A 13,194-nucleotide genomic window follows, 5' to 3' on the forward strand; every position below is an offset into this window, starting at 1 on the left:
GGGGCTGGGAGGTAAAACAAATAAAAGCTATTTACTGGACAATTTTATGTCAGTTCTGAGGACAATATTAGGATTTTTCGCAAAGAATGTGATAAGCAGACAACAGGGAATTATGATATGACTTGACCATGTCAGCTCCGACTCAGAAAAGAGAAAACATATTTGATAAACCTGAGGAGTTTGTGATAGTTAAGGCATCCATAAATGAGAACCAGTGGTTGTGATGCATTTGAATACACAGAATAAACTTGACATAATTGCTGACAAGTAAACAAAGAAAGTTAGAGTCCATGGGTAAGCGGTAATATTCTAAATGGATTGCGAATCGATCAGTTCAGACAATCCACAGAGCAGTACCCTTTTTCTGGAATAAAACCCGTTACTCCGAGGTGTCACATCTTATAGTATTTGTAACACAGAAATGTGGAAGGAATACAAATGATAGGTTTGTGCGTTTAAAAAAGCGCATATCTCATTTTGCATTGATGAAATGGAGTGAGATTGGGGAATGTTCATTTGCAAAATGACGTGCATTTCCTTGATCATGAGCCACCAAAATAATAATGTGGCACGAATGGTAGGTTGCCCTTAATTTTAATTCAACTAAATAAGCAAAGCCATTCATCTGCACCTTCAGAACATTAATGAGAGAGTATTTGGGCACTGCAAAGATTGATCTCCATTGTTATGAGTGGTCTCCTTCCCATAAGCACAGCACAAACGATTATCAGCAGTCTAATCCCTGAGATAATGATATCATGTGGAGAGAGTAAAGAAACTGGGTGTTGAATCTGAAGCGCTGTGACAGAAGAAGAATGCTTGCGTTGAAAGTTTCAAGCTGGGGGCGATCAACACGGTGGCTCAGTGTTTAACAGTGGTGATTTACAGCTTTAGGGTCCCGAGTTCAATTCTAACCTTGGGCAACTATCTGTGTGGAGTTTGCACATTCTCCCTGTGTCTGCGTGGGTTTCCTCTGGGTACTCCGGTTTCCTCCCACAGTCGAAAGATGTGCAGGACAGGTGAATTAGCCATGCTGAATTGCCCATAATGCGAGGTGCATTAGTTAGAAAGAAACGGGTCAGGGAGGGTTACTCTTCAGAGGGTTGATGTGGACGTATTGGGCCGAAAGGCCTGTGTCCACACTGTAAGGAATCTAATCTGAAACTTGTTATCAAATACATATGGATAGGGTGAGAAATTCCATAGGTTAAAAAGGAACAACTCATTTAATTTAAGGTCACGTTTACCTCAGTGCACTGAGAAACTTATTTTGTGCGCTCTCCAGTCAGATCATAGTAGGCAAAAAAATTAAAGATCATCATATAATAATAAACTTGAACAGAATAATGCATGCAGGTTACGCCGCACATGACATGCACTAGACACGATCCACATGAGCAAGATCAAAATTATTTGAAGTTCGAGAGTGCATTTGTCAGTCTAAAAGGGTATTCCTAACAATACATGTGCCTTTGTGGAAACCTATAGCTATTGAGAGAAAGGGCTCTGAAAGGGCTCTGCTCAAATTAATGTGCTGTCAGTGTGTGATAGTGCACTGAACGTCATGTGGTTCACATTTCCATCAGCAGGCACAAGGAATTCCATTGAAATACTTAGCCGTTCCCAAACTGTAGGCTGCCTTCTTGGAGATGAAGAATGCTTCCTTAAAACATTACAGAAAGCATTTCCCTTCCCTCCTCACTTTGAGAGAACCATTTAACGTACCACTTGTATCCCAGGAGCAATGGGGAACGAGAGAAAAGCATGGAACAGTCCGTCTGTGTGTCCTGTGTAAGTGATCCTAGAACCAAATGGCGTCTTCCTCGTCAAATTGGACAGAAACTAGTTGAATCCCCGATTTCTGTTTAACAGCCCGATGCGCGAACTAGTGTCATGTTGATGTGCCTTTTGTGCCAGTTTTTCTCTAAGAGAATGATACAATGGCAGATGATAAGTCGACAAGTCGAGTTGGGACGCCTTGGGTTTGTTTTAATGCAGCCTGAGTTTGTATGGTCAGCTCTCACAGATTGGGAGTTTTGGATTTTCGTTCCTCAGTAATGTCGAAAGCTACTTGGGTCTCAACATAGTTAGTATAGTCCCTTAATTGTCACCTATCTGTCCTTTTCTTTTATTGTGGGAGTGACTGACTCTCTGTAAGTCCTGTCAATAACCACATCTGCATCCCGAATGATCCGAAGATCATCCAACTCCAGCTCCAGAAGCATCTTCAGCGACAATGGGGTGTTTTCCTCCAACAGAGATTGATGACTGTCAGAAATTCTCTATTTCAGGGATTTAGAGGAGCTAGACCACTGAAAGTGTTCAAAGTGGATGTAGATGGATTTTTAATCTGTCTGAGAGTTGAGGGCGCTGAAGATTTGAGCATGAAAGTGGATTTGGGACCTGGTTCAGATCAGCCATTATCTCAGAGAATGGGGAAGGCGCATGGAGGGGTTAACGACCCGCTCCTGTTTCTGATGTTCTCATATTCTGTTATTGGAAATTAAGTGTTGTTTTCCTGGATGTTCTGGTATTGAACGTTGCATGCAGGGAGGCCAGAGGATGTTGTCTGCCGTCTCTGGGTGAGATGTGGGGCCTCTTTTCAAAGTTAACCTGGGTCTACAACATGATGAAAAATGAAGCATAAGCTGCAGTGAGCAGAAGCTCTGTAAGTTTGAGACGCGTGGTTTCTTTCATACTCGGAATTTCTATTCTAACTCCATTTTCAAAACTACCGCAAGCTGTTTGTGACAGTCTTAAGGGAATGAATGACCCCTCTGTTGCTGTTCACTGGGTTATAGGAGTAAGTGGCCTCCGACTGCTCCTGTCTATCAGTTCTAGATGCTAACTGTAAAAAAAGGAAGATGGGACTGCGAGCAGGGTTGTGAATAAGTTGATAGAATGTTTCTGGAAAAACATAGCAGGCCAGGCAACATCCGAGGCTGTGCTTTTTCAAGCAACACTCGCAACTCTGATCTCCAGCATCTGCAGACCTCACTGTCTCTTATTAGACACTTTGAGCCTTTTCCAACAGGCACTAAGATCGTGGCTGATCAGGTGTCGTCTCAGCCCCACTCGCCGGTCCATAGCCGATTATCCGTAACTCACTCCTCTGTCAAATATTTAATGAACTCCATTTGGAATAGATGTCCACAGGGAGGCACCACAATCTTCTGAGAAAAATAATTCCTACTCCAAGTATCCTTTCAGAGTTCCTCTTCAGCCCTCTTTTCAAAGCAGAGAGTCACACAGCGTGAAAATAGACCTCTTACTCCAAACTGTCCACACAAACCAGAGAACCACACTGATGTAATCCGATTTTCCACCATTTGACCAATATCCATCTAAAATATTCCCATAATGTACCTCTCCAGATATGTTTTAAAGACGTGATTCTACCAGCATCCACCACTACCTCTAACATCACTTGCTATTGGACGCACCACCGTCTGTGTAAACAAGTTACCTCCAAGTCCGTTCTAAATCTTTCCCCTCAACAAAACCCTATGCCCTCTCATTCTTTATATGCCTGTCCTGGGAAAAAAAGACCTTGGCGATTCAGTCTATCCATGTCCCTAATGACTGAACCCGTTTCATGTTACCACTCAGCCTCTGACTCTCCAGGGGAAAATGCCACTAACTATTCATCTTCTCCCTGTAGCTCAAAACTTGCCGTTCTGGAAAAGCCTTGTCAATGTTGAGAGAGCCTGCACTCTCTCAAGTTTAACACCATCCCTCCTTTCGAAAAATCAACAGTGTTGAACACAGCATTATTCACGTGGTCTCAACAACGTTCAGCACAGGCGCAACATGCTACCCCAACTGTTCTATTCAATGAGCTAAAAACAATGACTGCAGATGCTGGAAACCAGATTCTGGATTCGTGGTGCTGGAAGAGCACAGCAGTTCAGGCAGCATCCAAGTAGCTTCGAAATCGACGTTTCGGGCAAAAGCTCCTTAGCAAGGCTATGCTTTCCTTGTTTGCTTTTCAGAGAACACGTAATAGATAAACGCAGAAATGTCTAAGATTGGAGGGTAATAGGTGAGTTAAGTTGTCGCTAACAAATGCTGCCTCAACAACAGGCTTTCCAGTTTTGAAAAAAAAGCATCTGCACAATGAAAGTGGAGTTTCCAGTTCTCCTAGCTCAGCTGTTTTCTGGTTAGCTTTGGTTCGCCAGTCGTACTTTGTGAAGCTGGTACTTCTCTCCTGTCGGAGTTTGAGTGTGGTTTTGATTGTTGTGCCAAGGGTTGTTAATGAGGATTCTTTCCACTATTGTGATCAGTATCATTAAGTTGGAATAGTGTGTTAGGTTTTCAGATAAGTTCATCTATTCGGTATTCTGGTCTCTTTTGTTTGTATTTCTTTCCGTAATTTCTCTTTTTATTTCTTTTTTAATGCTAAGTGGCCTGCCAAGTTGCATCACTCCTCGAATATCCATTTTGCACTTGCTTAAAACAATTAGCAATTATAATGTCAGTGGTACTTTATTGAAATGTTTTGAGGTGATCCAACCTGATCCTTTACAAATGTGGGATGAGTTCCTTAGTTCTAATTTGCGATTAGGTTTGTCGGAGTCGAAGGCAACATGTCGTTGGTGCTAATGTTCTTTGTACTGGTTGGAGATTCGGTCGGTTAAAGAATGTTTGGGACAGCAATAACTCCTTCAGGCACGAAAACATTTTTGCAGTTAAAAGAAGTGACTTTGGTGAGTTCACAAAAGATAATTAATCCAAACTGGAATTAGCAGAAAATGTGATGTTCGAGTTGCCTCCGTTTATTCTCCGGAACGAAGATATTATTAATTAGCTCAGCATTTAAATTTGCAGGTAATGCCATCGGAGTCTTTAGAGGTGCATAAAATTCAACTGAAAATGTAACAACTTGAATTAGAGGAAAGAGGCAATGAATTAAGAATGAAAACAGGAAGGAGAGAGAGCGACAGAAGAGAGAGAAAGAGAGATAGGAGAGAGAATGAGAGAAAGAGTCATAGAAGAAAGAGAGGGAGTTTGAACTTCAGAAATTGTCACTGAGACAGGAGTTCAAAAATTCACTTTCTGAAATAGTGATAACTCATATGGAAGAGCAGAGTTTCAAAACGGCAAAGTTAACAGCTGAATTGGCTGGGTGACACGGTGAATCAGTGTTGAGCACTGCTGCCTTGCAGCGTGAGGTACACAGGTTTGATTCCAACCTCGGGCGACTCGCTGTGTGGGGCTTGCAAGTTCCCCAGCAGTCTGCGTGGCTTTCATCCAGGTGCTCCCGTTTATTCCCACATCACAAACATGTCGAATTGGCCACATTAAATTCCCATATTGTTCCTGGATGAGTAGATTAGGTGCATTAGGCAGTGGTAATTTGGTGAAATGGGTCAGGGTAGGTTCGTCTTCTGGGTTTTGGTGCAGACTTGTTGGGCCAAAGGATCTGTTTCCGCTCTGTGGGGACTCTTACGATTATCAGCTGGTTCATAATTGAAAGTGTCGATTCGAACATCAATATAATCAATGTGAGATAAAAATAGGTAGAAAGGGAAATTCTTGCATGCAATGTGAAAGGTAGGTGAAGATGATAAGGATGACTTAGCATAGCGTAAAAGGGAAATTGTGGAAGTGGAATGAGAATTGAAAGAGCTCCGGCGTTTTCAATGCAATAAATTAGGCCGCATGAAATCACAGTGTTGCTGGATTAGGAAAAGTGCTGGGAAGCCACATGTCGGACAAGAGGATAAGTCAATTAATTTTGTTGGTGTTGTAAGGAAAAGAGCAGTAGAAGCTGGAAAGCTGCAACAGATTGTATATGCTAGTCGGAGGCTGATTAATTTGGAAGTTCCAGTCCGTTTTAAACCATTTAACTTCGAAGATTTGTTTCACTAGCACAGACAAGGCGCAGCAGATAAAGAGGTTACAATTATATTCCCTACAGTGTGGAAACAGGCGTTTCAGCCCAACAAGTCCACACCGACCCTCTGAAGAGTAACCCTTCCAGACCCATTTCCCTCTTACTAATGCACCTAACACTATGGCCAATTTAGCATGGCCAATTCACCTGACCTGCGCATCTTTGTACTGTGGGAGGAAATCGGAGCACCCAGAGAACACCCACGAAGACATGGCGAGAATGTGCAAACTCCACACAGACCGTCACCTGAGGCTGGAATTGAACCTGGGATGCTGGTGCTGTGAGGCAGCAGTGCTAACACTGAGCCACTGTACTGCCCTTTGAAAGTCTGATGATCTACCGATTCAGCTATCCCGGCATACAGAATACTCTCAATCTGTGATGTTGAAAGGCAAGGAGATGTATACCTCTGAATAACTATTGCCAGAATAGTCACTCAGCAACTTGACTTGGAAACGTAACACCATTCCTTATAGTTGTTGCATCGAAATCCTGGAATTCTCGCAAAACCAGCATTGTGGGTCAACCAACAGCAAGTAGATGACAGCGATTCACGAAGGCACTTCACAATCGCGTTCTGAAGGGCAAATACCGATGGGCTGACAATGCTGCCCAGCCAGCGACGCCCACCTCCCACAAATGAATAATGAAAAAACAGAAAAAAATGTTCGTAGCATTCTGTTAAGTCTGGTGAGGATAATGTGTCCAGTGATGACTTGATAAGTTGTGGTCGGAATACTGGGCAAACTCTCAGCTTCATGATTAAGAATTGTGCTTGCGAATGATATTGCTGATTCAAAGGTAGGAATGCTAACTACTGTGATTGAAATGCCAGTGAATTTCGGGCAATCGAATTATAGCAGGACACTTGTCCTGGGGTTTTTCCTTACTGTGTGTTAACGAGGTCACAATATCACTAAATGAAACAGGAGACATCAAACAGTACAGATAGGAAAGTTGAATTGTCAATGGCAGATACCCTGTTTGATCATATGGCAGACGCAAAAAAAGGAGCAAACAGATGACAAACCAGACATCTTTAGCTCAGATAAAGTAAATGAGTTACAAACTAAAGATAAAATCTTAAAGCAATTGTATCAATAGACATGCTCAGAAAAAGAAAACGAATGTACCCCCAAATGTTATAACCTAAAATATGATGTCTTCATGAGGAAATAGAGACCATTACCATATGCAGGCAGACCAGAAATGGGCAGAATTTCATCAAATCGTCTTGCCAGTGGATTCGAGGAAGGAGCTGTTGCGAATGGCGCATGAGCTATCGTAGGGGCGTCATTTCAGACTGAGGATATTGCAATGTAAAATTCAAAAACATTTTTGTTGGCCTTGATTCCACGATGATGTCTGTGAGTTTATGCAGACATGTCATACATGTGTGGGAAACCACACACAAAAATAAAACCCGTAATTTGAATACATATTCCTTCATTTGAGGGACCTGTGATATGTGCCTTAATTGATTGTCTAGGTCACATACATTTTAAAAAAGTGGCAGTAAGTATTTGGTAACGAAAATGGATGCGTCCACTCGATTTCCAAAAGCTGTTCCATTTTGCAATATTACATCGAGAAGGATTGTGTCACCAAAATTGTTCGATGGATACTTCAACGAAATGCAACATTTCGATATTTCTATTACCAGTTACGTATCTGAGACAGTCATATACACTTATCATAACCATTTGAACATTTTGGAGAAATTTTGGAACAAAGATTCTAAACTCATTACATGGAGCTTGTTGTTAAGTCGTTGAATTGCATGTGGCAGGACGACAACGGGTAATTGCCGTTGCAATGCTGAGTCTTGAATGAGAAACAGTGGCATATGGTGGCAGGAATAAGACAGACCAAATCCTTAGCATAATTGACGTCAAAGTAACGTATGTGCGTGTGTTATAGAGTACTAAGATTTTATGTTCGAGGCTTTTTAAAATGAGACTATATTTGGATATCCATGCTTCATTTCTTAAAGGGGAAGATGTGACAAATTTGTTCCTTTGACAAGGTTATATTATGATTGGGGTATGTTTTTTCAGAGAGATCAGAAAAGACGCAAACTCTGAAAAAGCCATGTGGAAGGGTTTTTGGGTCAAATCGATTGTACATAACAAGTACTGCCTTAGACAACATACTTTGAAGTTTTGAAAAAAGAAACAATACACAATGTGCAATGAAAGGCTAATGGTCAGTTCTTCCAGCTCAGAATAACTCTGGTTTAGTTTGGTCAGCGAGCAGAAGCGCTGTGAAGTTGTTGGATCAAAAGAAGTAAGTCCGTCCTGACATTCGACTTTTCTCCTATAAGAAGCGATGTTTGATTTTAATTTTCAACCAAGCAATGTTTATGGTGAGTGTTGCAAGTACTGGGAACAACATCTAAATGTTCGGTAGTCTGTTAGATTTGTTTAGTTTGTTATTCGGTTTCCTGTTCTCGTTTGATTGTTTTTCATTTGTTACCCTTGCAAAAAAAAAATCTGATTTGCATTCAAAAAATGGTTTGACCAGCTCTTCGGATGCTGCCTGACCTGCTGTGCTTTTCCCGCACTACTTTGATCTAAATTCTGGTTTCCAGCAGGAAAATCGACGTTACGAGCAAAGGTCCTTCACCAGGAATCTATTCCAGTTGAAGGGCTTTTGTATGAAACGTCGCTTTTCCTGTTCCTCGGATCCTGCCTGACTGCTGTGCTTTTCCAGCACCACTCTGATCTAAACCAATATATATCCAAACTCGGTGTCATCTGCAAACTTACTAATCATGTCTTCTGTATTTTCATCTAAATTGTTGAAATAAATGGCACAAAAAAGTGGGCCAACGCCGATTCCTGTACAGCTCTACTGGTCACAAGCCTCGATCTGATAAAGACATCCCAGCACAAACGCAGCGACAGGCGTCGCCTGCCATGAAGTGGAAACAGACTGAAAATCATACAGCCATGCAGATATGCAGAGGCACAGACACATTATTGTCTGTAAGACAGATACGGTTTGAGTAATAAGTGGATAAAGTGTTAAAGTGTGAAGGTATGGGAATTGTGTTGAAAAACAAAATGGGAATGATCAAACAACAGAGCAGACTCGATAGAGAAAGATGATCAAATTCTGCTCCAAAACCTTTCACTTCATGGTTTTAAGGTAACAGAACCATTTCCCCAAGAGAACAGTGGAGGCCAAGTTTGATAAAGACATTACAGAACACAGTCAATGCGAATATGGGGCTGAATGATTAAATTCTGTTGCTACTTGTTGTCCCCCGACTTCTCAAATCAGGAGGTTACTTGCTGTGAGGTTAACACACATGAAAATTTATTGATCTCCCAATTAAGGTTGAGATAAAGATATGTCTTTCTCCTTAGAGCTGTGTTATCTGTAGTGTTGGCAGCCACAAGGAAAAGTGAAGACTTGTTTATTGAAGATATTCAAATCTGAGCTCGACTGACCTTCGATGGACAGGAGAGTCGATATTTATTGGGAACAGATAAGAAAGGTGTGTGCTTCCTCAGACCAGCCAACTACTTTGCAAATTCAGCAGCATGATGCTCGGGGCCTGAATGACCAATATCCCATGTGTTGTTCTCTCAAACAATCACTCTCTGAAGGTATAACAGTAAAGTAAGGTCCTATCCAGTCACTCAGGATCATTACAATGAGAAGGGGATACCATTCTGCCTCTTTAAGCATTAACACCGTAATAGAATGAAGGATCTAGCCATATCAGAACTTTAAACTGCACAGGACGAGGCCATACAACATTTCTAGGTAGCTACACAGGAAGACGGGAGACTGTGTTAGCGACCCGGAATTACCAAGTCAAGAAAATTACAGATTTGGTTAATTTACCGAAATATACAGAGGATATTTTTTGTTGTTCAATAGATGCAAGTTATTTACCTCAACTCGAGGATTTCAGAGCATGTGATCTGCCAACCAGATTGTCTTCAATTATTGGACCAATATTTCCAGCTTGAATGGCTCTTATATATATTTTGCAAGGTTAAGGAAAATAAATCCTGCTGACACAATCATTGCTATGTAGGAACACGAATTGCTATGATGAATACACACCAGTTCTCCAAAAGGCCGCATTGCAGATTACTATATCCCACCGCTGAAGTGTGACTGTTCTCTTCCTAAAATCGTTAAACTATACAAAACAGCTGATTACTTTCCACACTCTCTTCCCCACTGCCTGGGTCTACAATTCAATCGCTCTTCTTCATACTGCCTGCACAAGGCACGCCAAACCTTGTTTGAGAAACTGAACGTCAGAGATTGTAGAATATCTTGAGATGGGGTTCAGTTTCTTTTAAAATTGAATGGGGAGTGTGAGCAAGGTCATATAACTCACTTGCAGATAAAGCTGAATTTGGATAAATAGGAGGTACTGCATTTTGTTAAACAAAAAAGCTATGGGTTATATTTTCAATTAGGGTCACTGGTAGTGTTGTCCACTAGACAGAGCTCTGGCTCACACACAGATAGGTTGGATAAAAAGAATTTTTTAACGCTCGGCTTCATTACTCAGACTGTTGAGGAAAGTCGTTGGGACGTCATGTTCAAATTGCACAAAATGTTGATGCGGCCCATTCTCGAGTCCTGCGTCCACTTCTGGCTGCCCTGCAAATGGAAGGGTATTAGTAAAATGGAGAAAATTCAGACAATGTTATCCAGGGTGTTGCCAGGAATTGAAGCATGGGATTTTAAAAACAGGATGCATAGTCTGGGAGATTTTCACTGAAGTGCAGGATGTTAGGAGTAATCTAACAGAGGTTTATAAATTCATGAGGACTATGTATAACTTGAATCAGTATTATCTTGCATGAGCGATTTCAAGTCCAAAGGATAATTTCGAGGTGAGAGGACATAGAGTATAAAAGAACATAAGAGGCAATTTATCAGACACAGTGTGAGAATTCGGCTTTCAGAGGAAAGTGCGGGTGTTGGTACCGTTGCAGTATTTAATTGAAATTTATGTAAGCACTGAAGAGAGAAAAGCTTTGTTGGCATATATGCCCAACACAGGCAGTTGTAACGATCTTAGTTTGGAATTATGGTCGGCACGGACTTTTGAAGCAAATAGTTTGTTTCTAGATTGCACATCGCTCTGACTCTATTTGTGTTTGTGTGCCTATGGATGTATCTGCATTTTTCTTTAACCATTCAACTCAAATTTCGTGGAGAGTCTGTCTGTCTGTATCTATCCATCTATCCATCTATACATCAATCCATCCATCTATACATCCATCTATCCATCTATCCATCTATCTATCTATCTATCTATCTATCTATCTATCTATCTATCTATCTATCTATCTATCTATCTATCTATCTATCTATCTATCTATCTATCTATCTATCTATCTATCTATCTATCTATCTATCTATCTATCTATCTATCTATCTATCTATCTATCTATCTGTCTATCTGTCTATCTGTCTATCTATCTATCTAAATACCTACCTACCTACCTACCTACCTGCCTACCTGCCTGCCTGCCTGCCTGCCTGCCTGCCTGTTTAAATAGGCGGCACGGTGGCACAGTTGTTAGCACTTCTGCCACACAGCGCCAGAGGCCTGGGTTCAATTCCTGCCTCAGGCGACTGACTATGTGGCATTTGCATGTTCTCCCCGTGTCTGCCTGGGTTTCCTCCCACAGTCCAAAAATGTGCAGGTTAGGTGAATTGGCGAAGTTAAATTGCCCATAGTGTTAGGTAAGTGGTAAATGTATAGGTGAGTTGTGCCCCGGCATGGGCTTGTTGGGTCTAAGGGGCTGTTTCCACATTGTAAGTAATCTTATCTATCTAAATGTTTGTGTTGCCTCTTTGTGTTTTTTTCTATATATGTGTGTGCAAGTGAAATTTGCACCTGTGCTCGTGTGTGCATATTTGTCGATATCTCTATGTCTGCAACTCTGTGCAGTGGAAACTCTTTCATGTGGGTTAATCATTTAAATGGGTGCCAAAACCTATTTACCTTCCTCCCACCACCCCCACCGAATCAACCCCTGCCCCCACCTCAACCCCAACCCCGCGCCGGCTATTTCTGTTTCGTTTGATGTGATACAATGTCACCTTCTGCTGGTCTGTTTGGGATTTTCAATCGTTTTGCACACTTCAGTATAATTGGAAGAGGAAGTCACAAATTACTGCAAGTTGCAGAAAGTGCATCAAAATTCCTGTCATCTCCTGACAGAATGTTTCTTTCATAGGATCCTGGATGGATTGCAATGGAAATAGGCTTTAATGTTTTAGCAATACTGTCTAAAGACAAACCACTTCACATTGCAAAGGAAAATCAAGCATCTGTACACATGAGCACGTTATATTCTGAGGTCAATCAGTACAATTGTAATCCTGTCCAATTGTGTGTGCATGACACCATCGTATTGCCAGTTTGGATGAAACGATGAGCTGCGGTTCTCCCTCTCTGAGTTAATGACTGATGGTTCCTGCACTGAACAGCTGACTGTACTGTGGCGTCGGTGGCAAGTAGAAGATCGTATTCTGTCAATTAAAAAAAATCAGAAACTCAGGCATTCCACACATGCATACACTCATGCAAATACAGGAACACATTTACACACATTAATAAATTATCACGGGGAGTCTCTCAGCATTTCTCTTGCTCCATGGTGCCATGTCAATATTTCGCGCTCTCTGCCTTGGTGTATGTCTGTATTGCTGGTTCACTGTTCGTAGCACATCATTATTCGACTGACACCGTGAAAAATGTGTCAATGTTTCAGTTGCTATGTGGGGAGCTAATGAGTATTTGTCTTATTCACTCTATTGTGGGTTAGTGTTTCAGTTGCTCTATTTAAATTGTAGCTCTGTTACAGTGTCAACATTTGCAGGTATCAAACCTCGAGGAATTGAGATGAGTGTGAGAAACCAACAGGCAGCCACAAGTTACTGTCATGTTCAGCTACCATGCAGATGGGAATCAATTCAGAGCTGTGTGAGGTGATGAACTCAGGTACGAAAATAAAATAAAGAGACTGTATAATGAAAAAACTGTTCAGGAACACCGGTTATTGAAGATGTCAGGATAAGCGATGAGCAAATATCACAGATTAGTTTTAGGACCTGAACTGTTTTCAGGAAGTGGTGACAGAGGGAGCCTCTGTGCTCCCTTACTGGGAGTTGGTGGAGGGGATGAGTTGCGTGACAATCCTCCTGTCCACCGAGATCTTGGAGATTCCATGTTTTGCCACACTAGACAAAAGTGGTTACTTCACAATGCCAGGCACCCGGGTTTGAGCGCAGCCTCTGGGGACCGTCTG

Source organism: Chiloscyllium punctatum, chromosome 19 (assembly GCF_047496795.1).
Source record: "Chiloscyllium punctatum isolate Juve2018m chromosome 19, sChiPun1.3, whole genome shotgun sequence".
NCBI classification, from domain to species: domain Eukaryota; kingdom Metazoa; phylum Chordata; class Chondrichthyes; order Orectolobiformes; family Hemiscylliidae; genus Chiloscyllium; species Chiloscyllium punctatum.